This window comes from Panthera leo, chromosome B1, assembly GCF_018350215.1.
Source record: "Panthera leo isolate Ple1 chromosome B1, P.leo_Ple1_pat1.1, whole genome shotgun sequence".
NCBI classification, from domain to species: Eukaryota; Metazoa; Chordata; class Mammalia; order Carnivora; family Felidae; genus Panthera; species Panthera leo.
In genome coordinates, this window is record NC_056682.1 from 154,343,802 (window position 1) to 154,357,850 (window position 14,049).

The window sequence follows — 14,049 nt, forward strand, 5'->3', positions numbered from 1 at the left end:
ATTGTGGCAGAGTTCAGTACCTCCCAGCCTCTTAGACTGAGGGCCCATATTCCTTGATGAGTATAGATGGGAAGAGGTTTCCCTTTGCTCTTTGCCATATGGGCACTTATAAGGCAGGTTACAATATGGAAACTTGCTACCTTCAGAGCCAGTGAGAAAACAAGAATGAAAGTGAGGGCTAGAGAGGGAGAAAGTAAAATAAAATTCTAGGTGTTTTGTAACCTAATCTCAGAGATGAAATCCCTCTATATTTGTTATATACTGTTAATTAGAAGTCAGCCACTAGGTCCAGTCCAAATTCAAGGGGAGAAGGTTATATAATAACATCAATGCCAGCAGGGAGCGATCACTGGAGGCCATTTCAAAGACTGCCTACCAAACGCCTTAAATTAGCAAAAGGATGAAACAGGAATTAAGCCACCAGGAGAAAGTGAATAGTAAAAGCAACAGAGGCAGACAAGAAATCAAGAAAGTAAATGGACTAACAGTATATGATTTAAAATCTCAGAAAAAGCAGGGCACCTGGGTGGTTCATTTGGTTAAAGGGCTGACTTTGGCTCAAGGAACAGTTCATGAGTTCGAGCCCCACGTCGTCAGGCTCTGTGCTGACAGCTCAGAGCCTGGAGCCTGCTTTGGATTCTGTGTCTCCCTCTCTCTCTGCCCCTCCCCTGCTTGCGCTCGCTCTCTCTTTCTCTTTCTCTCTCTCTCTCTCTCTCAAAAATAAACGTTAAAAAATTTAAAAATAAATAAAAGCTGAGAAAAAGCTAAAACCTAAACCCTTAAGATGATTTAGTAACTTAACGAAACTAAAACTTACATCCTTAAGAAGTAAAGTCAAACAAGCTATCCAATTCATAAGTCAGAAATTTTCTTCAGCAAACCAATGGTGAATGTACTCCACCAAAATAAGGGCATAAATCATTAAAGAAGAAACAGGAATAAGAAACAATGGATTCAATACTGGCCAAAGAAAGGGATTTTCAAGCTGACTATGAGAAACAAGCAAAAGAGCAGAGTTCAAACTAGACCAGGACAGGTTCCGAGAGTACCATATGCTAGGAGAAAATTAAATGCAGAATGTCTGATGTGCTTGATCATATCCTGGACATGTTCATATTTGTATATACATTTCCATATTTTCCACTCGATCAGACAACTTAGGGATAAAGTGCTAGGGTAGACAGAAAGCTAAGCAAATGAAAAAGTATTATTGACTATATTCAGTCAATATTTAAAAAGCGAAATGCAAAATAAAGAGAAAATAATCATAGCAATGGTATGTCTCAGCTGTAAAAAAGCCAGTTTTTAAAAATAACTATTCAAACAAAAATTGTGGCATAAGTACATTGGACCATAGAAGGAAGTGAATTTGTATAAATGAGGGAGGGAGAATGAGAGACAGATAAATCTTTGTCTCACATCAGAAGATGTCAATGTCCCAGGCGCCTGGGTGGCTCAGTCGGTTAAGCAACCAACTTCACCTCAGGTAGTGATTTCACGGTTTGTGAGTTCGAGCCCTGAATTGGGCTCTATGCTGACAGCTTGGAGCCTGCTTCAGATTCTGTGTCTCTCTCGCTCTCTCTGACCCCCCCCTCCCCCACTCACACTCTGTCTCTGTCTCTCTCTCAAGAATAAACATTTAAAAAATTAAAAAAAAAAGATGTCAATGTCTGAAACATTCTTTTAATCTTGAGTAAAATTATTAAAAATGTTGAGAAATCACATCAACACATTCTTCAAACCCTTCTGAAATCCACTGTGAAATCTAATCCCAAAGACTCAACACCATGTTAATCCATAAAAGCAAAATTAATTTCAAATAAATTTTAATGCAAAACAAATCTTTTTAAATACATTCTCTTTCATTCCAGAAGTTCATTATTGGATGCAACATACTGTACTTGCAAATTTATGTAGGATTCATCATGAAATACAAATGGAACTACTGTCCTACAGGAAAAAAAAATGATGACATAGTTTTCCCAGTTCTTATACGGTCTTCCATTTGCTTTGTGTGGAAAATTCCCTAGCTTTACTTAAAAGATTTGTTATGACTTTAGGCTAATGATTTAAACTCTTCATATCTTTATTTCTAAAAGACAAGGCAGGGGAATATGCAACTCAAACTTAGGGAAGTATTTTGAAACATGATAAAAAGGTTAAACATACAAATTTTAAAAAGAAAGAAATGTTGGTTTATGCATATATTTTGAAATATGAAAATAAATGCCCAAAATCATAGAATAGAAGCTTGCAGGAGGAAATTAGACAGGGACCTGCTATTATATTTTTCTAATCCTGATTTTACTTTTAAAACTTGATGTATTATTTTAATGGAAATAATACTTAATTTTAATAGATCCATCAGAATTAAGCCCATTATAGAAAAGATGGTTTTTGACCATCAGACTTAGCTCTTCGGACTTTACATCTTGCATCAACGTCCCACATATACTAAATTATATAGAGTTTCTCAAAATTCATCCTCCCATGTCTCTGTGGCTTTTCTCAGGTCATTCAGTTACTTGGACACTCTTGCTCTCCCTCTGCCCTGCACCTTCTCCCTTGTATGAATCTTGATCCCTTGGCTGGACACAGCTTAATTTCCACTTCCCTTGAACTGTGAAGGGTGCAGTGGACCTATGTGTCCTCTGTGCATGACACAACGGGAAATAGTTACCACATGGTTAATTCATTTAACTTTTATTATGTTTCATCTTTGTCAGAAAACATTGGCAGTTTCTATTGATCTGTTTTCAATTTATTGAAATCTGTTTATGAGAGGATTCTTTAAATATTTCCATTGATCCTTAGCCCAATGCATTTAAATTTCTGGAGATCATATTTGAGACAATTATTAAATAAATCATTATGTGACCTACAAGTTTTGTAATGTAGTGGATAGGAGTGTGAATTCTGGAGTTCAGTTGCCTGCATTCAAATTCAAGTTCCATGACTGTTAACAATGAATTTAAATAAGTTATGTTAGGGTGTCTCGGTGGCTCATTCGTAAGCTTCTGACTCTTGATTTCAGCTCAGGTCATGATACTGGGGTCTTGGGATTGAGCCCCACATGGGGCTCTCACTGACAGTGGAGGCTGTTCGATATTCATTCATTCATTCATTCATTCATTCATTCTCTCTCTCTCTCTCTCTCTCTCTCTCTCTCTCTCTCTCCCCCCTGTGCCCCTCCTCCCCATTCATGCTCTAAAATTAAAAATTTAAATAAGTTACGTTAACGCTGAGCTTTCTTATGTGAAAAATCGGGATAGTAATATGACCTAATGGACAGGGATATTTTGAGGATTAAATAAATACATGCAAAGCACTCAAAACAGTGCATAGCATATAGAATGTTTATATACAAAACTGTTACTTTTAATTTTGCCTCCATGAGTCATAACATTTCATAGAATAGTGTTTATCTCTTTCTCTAGCATGCCTCTGTCCCTTTATACATTTAGTATTCTCTATTATGTTGCAGAGTGCTCCAGAGTTTCAAGAGAGACCTAGCTTATTTGTGAACTATACTGCTTATAAATATGAATGGTCATCTTTTTCAATTGAATGTTTTCCACTTTGAATTCTACTTTGTCTCATAAGAATATACTGATACCTGTTTTTTAAAGTGTTCTTTTGTTTTTCATTTTGGATTTGCTTTATGCCTTCTTTGAATTTTAGCTTTCTTTATCATTTTAAATGTAACTCTGTAAGCATCATACAGATGGGTTTTGATTTGGAAGGCATTCCAAGAAACTTCTTTGTTGCATAAACAAGTTTAACTTTTTACATTTATTGTCAACGCTAGTACATTTTTCTTCTTTTATAGTTTATTGTACTTGCTGTCTTTTGAGCTTCTTGGCACTTGTTCATTACATGTATTTTCCTCTGTGTACAAATTCTTAGATTTTTTTAATTTTTGATATTTTTATAACATCCATGCTATGTTTACTTTACAAAGATGTTAAGATATTAAATTTATACTTAGACTTATAATTCTCAATCCTGATTCCCTGGAAACTATAAAGAAATTAATACTCACTTCCTGTTTTCTGTGTATATTATCTGGAATTTCATTATTAACATTTTGTATTTCATGTAGTTTTTTCTCAATTAGGTTTTTGAAATTTTAGTAATAGACATAATATTATGTATACAGAAATGTTATTTATAAGGTCTTTTTAACTGAAATTAGTCTTTACTTAAAACTCCCATGCCATGTGACTACAAAAAAACTGACTCTAGACATGATTAAGTAAAATCAGTAACTTCTGAGCTTTATTAGTAATTTCAACTTTAAAATTTATTAGTAGAAAATTGTCCTTTACTTGCCCTTTTCCGTATCCTGGCTTCTAAGGGCATAATGGGAGGAGGGAGCAGGTGTATATAGCCTCACTCCATCAGAAACAAGTTGTCTTTGGCAGTCATTGAAATTGGTATATTTTGTTTGGCATCAGATTTTAGTTTTGTTTTGTTTTTTCTATTCTTCTGGGGGAACCATGCTAAAGCAGTGTCATGCAGCCCAGAAGATTATTCATTTTCTAGGCACCACTTGAGAAATGAGATGTCTCCTTTCTGTGCTCAAATCCCCACCATCTTAAAGTGCCCATCCTATACTTGGCCTGGCTGTGGATGCAAACTTCTAATGTTTGCACTGTTCTCCTATCTGGTCTCTTCATTACATATACAGCAGGAAATCTTGTTGTGCTTCACAATGCATTTTTCCCAAATCTATTAATATGGTATGCATTTTGACTCTAGGTACTCTAAAGTCAAACTATTACCTATGCCAGAAGCTTCAAGAATGCATTTTAAAACATAAAATCTCCACATACAATATTTAATGGTCTTCTCTTTCCATGTGCTTGTCCTTCACAGAAGTCTAGGTACTCATGTAGTTTCTAGAAAGCATGGTATGAATGTCATAGAAGTGCCAATACAGGGACAAAAAATATAACATCAAAATAATAACTCAGTGACCATTTTTATAATTACATTTTATAAGTGTATTGACAAAGTCTATTTTCACTTTATTTGGGTTTGGGTTTAAATGACAGGAGTTTGTCTCTAATTTCTTTTAAGATGACATTTGAATATTGTATTTGACTATTCGTGATCATATTTATCTTAGAATGCTTCTGTACTAGATTCATCCATGAGAACCACTAAGAATACATTTTTCCCCCTTAGGGTCTTACTAGTCTGCTAATTTTTGCCTTCTAAAACTATATATGCAGATAAGTCAAGGTCTCTAAACCAAATAAATTGTAACAAAAATTGAGCAACAATCCTATATTTTTATGCATTTACAGATCAAATAAAAAAAGATAAGTTATGTTTAAGAATACTTTGGAGGGGCACCTGGGTGGCTCAGTCAGTTAAGCGTCCGACTTCGGCTCAGGTCATCATCTCGCGGTCCGTGAGTTCGAGCCCCGCGTCAGGCTCTGGGCTGATGGCTCAGAGCCTGGAGCCTGCTTCCGATTCTGTGTCTCCCTCTCTCTCTCTGCCCCTCCCCCATTCATGCTCTGTCTCTCTGTCTCAAAAAAATAAATACACGTTAAAAATTTTTTTTAAAAAAGAATACATTGGATACTTGTTAAGAAAAACCTATGGACAGACTCTTCTTGGCTCTTAGTGCCCTTTATTAAGGTTAAAATATCCTTAATAATTACATAGTTATTTTTTTCTTTTTAAAGAAAAAAATTATAAATGCTAAAGCTTGAGTTATTTCCACTTATATCCAGGTACACATTTAAATATCACACTATTGAAAAATAAATTGCAAAGCTTACAAAGTTCATAGTAAAATTTTATCCAAATATTTTTTTCTGTATGAATTATGATAATAATTCAACATAGCTCAGTGTATAATGTTGCTAATAACAAGTAGAGATAGGCCTGCCCGTTAAACCTGCCCTTAATGGAGTCAGAGTTATGACTGAATGCTATCAGTGCTATCATTTTCAAAAATGTGCCAGAACACTTTCCTCTATTTGAGGGACACAGTTGCAAGCAAAAACCCATTTTATCTACCTTTCATAAAGATGACAGCTCCAAATCTCCTCAAACACATGAAAGAAGATGGAAAACAAAAATGTTCTGAGGACTGAAACAAATGTTTCCATGCTTAACTTATTTGAATACTTAATGTTTCTTTCTTAAAACTCCAAAATAAATATTAAATTTTAAATAAAAAATGCTTTGAGATTTGCTTGTAAAAATTTGAAGTGAGCATAAAAGTCTACTTTCCTCTGAGTTTCCTTTGCAAATGATCAATTGAAAAAAAAAAACCTACCATAAACACTGAAAACTTAGCATATCGATTAGTATATCCATGTCTGAGACCTCCGAATATTGTTTTTACATGTTGAAATTATGGGACAGTGAACATTACTGTATGAAGCAATATTATGGGGAGACCCTTAACTCACTACCAAAAACAAATGGAAATGTTTAAGTAGAAATTGTTTTTCACAAATAACCTGCTACTCAAAAACATTAATGGTCCAATATATGAATCAAGAGATACCACTGGCTGCAAGTTATGGAATAACCTATTCAAATACTTTAAATATTTATTATAAATACCAAGAAGTCTAGAGGTAGGTTCTTCCAAGGTAGTTCAATGTCTCCTTGTCACCAAAGATCCAGACACCTTCTACTCATCCATCCTGAACAAACTGGCTTCTGTTTTCATGGTGTGGCAACATGGTCGCAAGATACTGTATCCACAGTATCTTTATAGCATATTCTTAAACAACAGCAACCAAATGAGAAGTGAATGTAAGGTTCTATCTTCATAGCAATATCTTTTCATTAGGGAGTGTATCTCATACTGCATGTGTGTGTGCACATGCACACACTTACACACACTCAGTTTTTATTTTAGTTTTTGGCTAGAGCTATGGCCTAGCCTTACCGTAAGGGAAGCTGGCAAATGAGAACTTGACATTATCAGCCTTTATAATGAGAGGTGAACTTTGGCAGAGTAAAATGGGAAAGGAAATGGTTAGATCATCAAGGCACAGTGTCTGGCATTACATTACTGCATTGAATCAAGTTTTTAAAGTAATCAAAGAATGTAATGGGTTAAGCATTAAATCATCAAAATATACATTCTGTGGGATTTTAGTTTTAATTTATTTGGAAGATAATGTTTAATTTTGAGGAAATGAGAAATAAAATCCTTAATCATATGTAAATATATCAGATTGTTTTCAATAACTTTAACATGTTTTTATAGTTTAGGTATAAAATTTATCAGCTTTCAAATCCCCAAAGATCATCAAAAATCTGTTTCTCAACCCAAGTTAGATTTGTTAGTTTCAGTGTAAGGGAGAGCACCACATTGACAGAATCCTAGTTGCATCCCAAAAGCGAGAGATCAAGGAAGGAGACTTAGAAAGTTGAGGAAACCAGGATTCAGGCTCAGACAAGAAACCAACTGGTATTAAGCACAGCTTGTGACATAGAATTGGTGGATGCAGCAAGGTGAGTGTTTTGTTATTAGATCTTCTATAATATGTTAGTCCTTGACACCAGCAGTCATTCTGTTTTTCTGATAGGAAAGCTGTTTGCCCACAGGAGCATACTGTTTGCCCAGATAAATTGGTTTACAGCAATTTCCTGAAGTAAACGGTAAAGTGGTTGTGTGTGTGGTGTGGTTTATGCTCTTACCATCCTGGAAAAGTACCTCCTGAGACAAAGAGTTATGTCATAGCATCATGATCGCTACAAGTTCTCCATTCTCCCTTGTAATTCTTATACCTGTGCTGAATAATAAATCACTATCATCTGGGGACACAATCAATCCAATTCTGGACCATTCTTTGTGGAATATGATCACATAACAAGTTTCTGCTTGTGGTCATTTCAATCTCCATGAAGTTTATGCTTTCCTATTCTTTTTGGTATATGATGGTTTAGGGACAGTGGCTCTGTACCAGCAGTCGAGACTCCGGAGAGCAAACATTTGAGGACCTCAACATAGCAAGTACTAAGAAAAGAACACGAGCAGAGTTTTTAAGATTTCTTCCAGCCCAGAAGATAAAAGTGCCCAAATTAAACCAGGAGAACAGATCCTCTCACCAAGCTAAAAAGCTCACAGAATGAGATATTGGGGTATTAAGCAAACCATGTTGATCATTTTGTGTGCATGTATTATGTATACATAAATACGTATGTATATATGAATGTCTGGAGCTGAATTGGTTCTCCCTAAAATTCATATATGAAAGTCCTAACCCTAGTACCACAGAATGTGGCCATATTTAGAGATAGGGCCTTTACGGTAGTAATTACATTAAAATTAGGTCAGTATAGTGGGCACTAATCAAACAAACCAGTGTCCTTATAAGGAGAGGGGACTCGAATCCGAACAGCTGCACAAGGAGGATTTGTGAACACACAGGGAGAAGATGGCCATTTACAAACCAGGGAGAGAGGTCTCAGAAGAAACCAACCTTGTTGACACTTTGATCTTAGACTTCTACCCAACAGAATTATAACAAACTAAATTTATGTTACTTAAACTATCCAGTTTGTGGTCTTCTGTAATGGTTAGGTAGCCCTGGCTAACTAACAACATATGCTGATATTTTTCTTTAACCTTTTTTTTTTTTTAATGTTTATTTTGGGGGGGAGGGGCAGAGAGAGAGAGAGAGCAAGAGCTAGACAGAGAGGGAGAGAGACAGGGAGACACAGAATCTGAAGCAGGCTCCAGACTCTGAGTGGTCAGGACAGAGCCCAACGCAGGGCTGGAACCCACGAACCATGAGATCATGACCTGAGCTGAAGGCGGATGCTTAACCGACTGAGCCACTCAGGCACCTGAGTATTTTTCTTTAACTCTTAAAACTTGATTGCTGGATACTTGATTTATTTTTCCAAACTCAAGAAAAAAAGGGAGACACCCCCAGCCCCATTTCCTTTTCAGTGAAATATTTCCTCATGTTTGTTGTCAACATGTATTTTGCCCTTCTAGGTGGAAGGGTTGTTTAGGATGTGTTTACTATGGAGTTTTAAGAGGTCTTTGTATATTCTAGATACAGATCTTTGTCAGACACGTGGGTTGCAATTAGTTCCTCAGTTTGTAGCTTGTCTTTTAATCGGCAGTCTTTCTCACAGTAAATGGCTCTAATTTCAATGAAGTCCAATTATCATTTCATACCTCATGCTTCTGGTGTCATCTAAGAACATTTGACCCAAGCCTTAAATTTTCCCCTGTTATCTTATAGGAGGTTTATAGTTTTTGGTTATCTCTTTTGAGTTCGTTTTGGAGAAAGCTGGAGGTGTGGATCAAGGTTCATTATATTTGTCTACGGATGTTTAATTACTTGTGCACCCTTTGTTGAAAAGACTATCCTTTCTCCACTAAATGGCTTTTACACCTTTGTCAAAAATTAAAATCTGTATTTGGGTGGGCCTATTACTGAGTCTAGAGTGCTTTTAAATAAGTTACTGGAAGTGGTCGTATTAATTTTTGCACTAGTTTTGTCACTTTGGTATAGGTAGGTATGCAGTGTCTATATTGTATTCAGATAATCCTTAAAGACTAGTAAAATTACAAAATATATAATAAGTTTCTAAAATAACCTCTTTAAGATTACTAAGCAACGTTTTAGCACCTGGACTAATTTTAAATGTTTATTCAAACCTTTTTTGATCACTCTCTTCTCCATCCAAATAATGAAATAGAAATTATATCCTACAACATGAGATTACATTCACAACATAAAAGTTCTGTTCTCCAATTAGATGAAATATTCAAAACAGTGATTGGGAAAGCTTTCGTATTCTACTGGAATGATATGATATCATTTGGAACATCATGTAATTAAATACTAGAAATGAGCTATTGTTGAAATAAGAACACTGTCTAAATGAATAATCTTTACTTATACAATTCTTTGCAATGTTCAAACATTGGCCAGAAAAGTTTGGCCTTGTAAAAATGATCAGAAATATAATTTTTCCCATTTAATTCTCTATGCAGAATGAATCTAAAAGGACAGAGAAATTTTTTCATTGATGCTTAACATAGAGGAACTTTAACTGAATAACTCTAGGGGAAAAAAAACCAGCCAGCACTATTAAAAATCAAGTTTTATCTACATTCCCCAGCAATTTATAAAGTGTACCATCTAACTCTCTGCAGAGGAGAAGAGAGACAGAAGCAAGAAGTCTAAGCACTGTCCTCTTCTCCACCAAGTACATTCCCCAAATGCATCGTTTAGTTGATGCCCAGGTTTAGGATTGGTTCTTTTCAGTTTTCTTTACTTCGATCTCCTTCTAAAGAGTTCGGATTAAGGAAATACTTGTGCAACTCAGCAAATGGAGAACTGCTTACTCTCCTTGAGCCCAAGAGTCAATACAAAGCTACATTAATAGTATGTAAAACATGAGTGACATGTAAAACATGAGGAATCCTTCAACTTATATAAGAGGATTATAACTATCACTGCAATTCCTCCAATTATTACCATTATTTATCTGTGACAGTGAATTTTATGTGTTGACTGGCCATGGGGTGCCCAGATTAAACATTATTTCTGGGTGTGTCTAAGAGAGTGTTTCAGGATGAGATTAATATCTGAATCTGTGAACTCAAAGTTGATTGCCCTCACCACTGTAGAGGAGTTTCATCCAATACATTGGGGGCCTAAATAGAACAAAAGATGGAGAAAGGAAGAATTGGCCCTTTATCCTAGATCACTGCTTGAACAAGGAAATCTTATCTCATCTTCTCTTGCCCGTGGACTAGGATTTACAAATATCAGCTCTCCTGGTTTTCAGGCCTTCAGACTCTGACTGAGTTACACTACTAGCTTTCCTAGGTCTCCAGTTTATAGATGGTAGATTGTGGGAAGTCTCTACATTGACAATCAGATGAGCCAATTTCTCATAATCCCCATGTCCCCTCTCAGAGCAGGGTTATGTTTCTCCAAAGTACCCCAACAAACATATTGCCCTTTTCAAGTCACCTTCAACTGTTGCAAGTTCCAAGCAAAGTTCTTAAGTTACTCTTTTATATTATACATGAATATGGTAAGAAATAATTACAGTGATAGTTTCATCGAGATCTCATTCTTCATACCACACTGCTAAAGAAGCTCTTAAACAGATAAATTCTATAGTAATTACAGAACAGGAACTATCTCAGCTTTTATTACAATTATGGTCAGATTAACTGTGCCAGGCACTGTCTGACACCCCTTATCCGTACTTGGCAGGATAAGTGCCAAGAAAAATGAGTGCCCAAGATCACAGTATTACTAAATGGCAAATTCTGTTTGCTCAGGCAGTCCATCTCAAGAGTTCATATCCTCAGACTATAGGACTCAAACCACATAGTCTCTAGTGGAAACTTTTCCTTTTATAGATATGAACCAATCCCTATAGACGTTTTGGATTTTTAATCTTTTGTAGCAGAATTTATTATTATCAATGCCAAATGCTCATATTTTACCCTAGTATAATATGCTAGAAACTACTTAATATAATTTGAGTTATTCATTTTACAAGTCACTATAATATTAGAATTTGATATCTTTATTTGGCTCAAATATCACTTAGGTTCAGAATGACAACTTAGAGTCTATAAGTAACTATAAATCAGAAGTCTGCAATGATTTGAATCTTTCCAATGCTTGAAGGATAAATGTACACACACACACACACACACACACACACACACCAACCATTGCCATCATTGTATACATTCCTCATGTTAGCTGTATGTATATCAAATGTATGTGTCTACATACATACATGTATGTACATACATATGTGTTCATATGTGTGCATTTATATATGCCTATATATACGCCTGTACATGCAACATATATACGCCTGTACATGCAACATATATACGCCTGTACATGCAACATATATACGCCTGTACATGCAACATATATACGCCTGTACATGCAACATATATACGCCTGTACATGCAACATATATACGCCTGTACATGCAACATATATACGCCTGTACATGCAACATATATACGCCTGTACATACAACATATATACGCCTGTACATACAACATATATACGCCTGTACATACAACATATATACATATATACTCACCTACTTGGAAAAGTAGTATCAATGACAGCCTATTTTCTAATATGTTGATAAATGCACGACATATAAGTGTTTTTTTCTTTTTATATTGATGTCCAAATAATTTGGTCTCACTATATACTCAAATGTGTTAGAGAAATCTGGTAGACTTGAACAGTGTTCTCTCCCCCAGTCTCCGCAAAGTTATCCAATTAGCTGTTAGTGATTGGCACGTATGGCAAACCCAGTTGTGGTATGTTTTCTAAAGAGAATTGCTAGTTCTGTAAATACAGCACTTAATCTTCTATACTCTGTTATTAAACTTAAGCTCCGTGGACTACAAACTTGAGATCTAAAATGTCCTCCCAGCCCAAGAATTAGCAGTAATCAAACGCAAGATTTTCAGTAGGGAGAATATACTTAGTTATATTGGAAATTTTTCCTAATTTCTCATATAGCTGCTTAAAATAAAGCATATTTTTTATGTCAAGATGATACATTAATGATGTTTTAGAGCTGTGATGGACTTTAAAGATAAATGTCCACATTATATAAATGAATAAACTAAGACCTCCACATAGTAACTCATTTATTCTGGATGCACCACTAATTAATGGCACATAAAACATTGCCTAGCTAGAAAAGTACTTGTTCCACGAAGCCTGGTCTTCATCCACAAAGAATTTATAAGTCCCTGGACCCTTGGCAAGATGATCAGAGAAGATTTTCTGCAACTGGCCTTTGGGATTGAACTGGCGTATTAGAAAAATGAAGAGCAGACACATTTATTACAGGGCAAATCAAAGGTGGGATCTGTTTTAAATAACTAGAATCATGACTAATATTAAGTATTCATTATGTGTGAGGTGCTGTTTTAAGGATTTTACAAATATTGTCAGTGCACATTAACAATTTTCAGATAAAGTAACTAAATTACAGTGACTTTAAATAACTTGCCCCAAAGTCACCCAGATTTAAGGGTCTGGCTCCAGAATTCATACATTCAACTACCGTACTCTGCCACTGTGAGTAGGTTACAGCCTTTGTCAGAACAGAGGCCTTGACATCTTACGATGTGTCAGAAGCTGGTTCCTAACCTTGAATGTGATAGGCACATGGAAGACATTAATTTCGTTTCCACTGAAAAGCAATGGCTGGGTAAGCTGAAGCCTAAACCAGCGGTCTAATACATTTTCAAGCCTCGGAGGAGCAGCATCTTACAGTCCTTTGGCTCTCTGGCCCCAGAGTGGCAAGGATGCCTCAGCATTGTAATTCTCTAGGACTCATTTTGATCCACTGATCTGTCCAAATTAAAGTAGATCAAACAACAGCCTTGACTCCTTTCTCCTAGGCCAAACCCAGGCTCTGGGAGTTATTACTCTGTAGGTAATCAAGGACAGTATTTGTCATACACTTGAACAGAATTTTCCTAAGCTGCCACTCTGGACCTGATTTCCATCAGACTCTGCCCTGGCTCCTTTTGGCTTGAAACATGGAAAAAGGAAGAAGTGGAAAAATCTCAATTCAAAGAATGTAACATTACAAAACAAGAAAGTTCTTCAGACAAAGAAATACCTAGCAGCCTTTTTTAAACAGAAACTTGTAATTCTTCCTTCTCCCTCTGCCCTCTTAATATACACAATAGGCCTGAGATTTAAGTATTCCATTTTGCCTATTTAGCCTTTTATCCTTGAGATGGAAGAAAAGGCCAAAATATTTTCATTGCTTTCTCACATCCTAAATTTCAAAGTGATCCACTATTACTAGTTAAATAACAAGTTTGCTAAATTGAATTAAAGAGACCATAGGCCATATTAAAATATCAAGAATGAAAAAAAAAGTCTAAATTCTACCTTTTCCAAATTATGAAAATATTTCACAGACTATAAGAGGTCTTTTACCAATTTTTCCATTTATGGATATAGGATAAAAATCGTTCTATAAAGTATATTCAGATATATTACAATAGGTTAAATTTTTTAA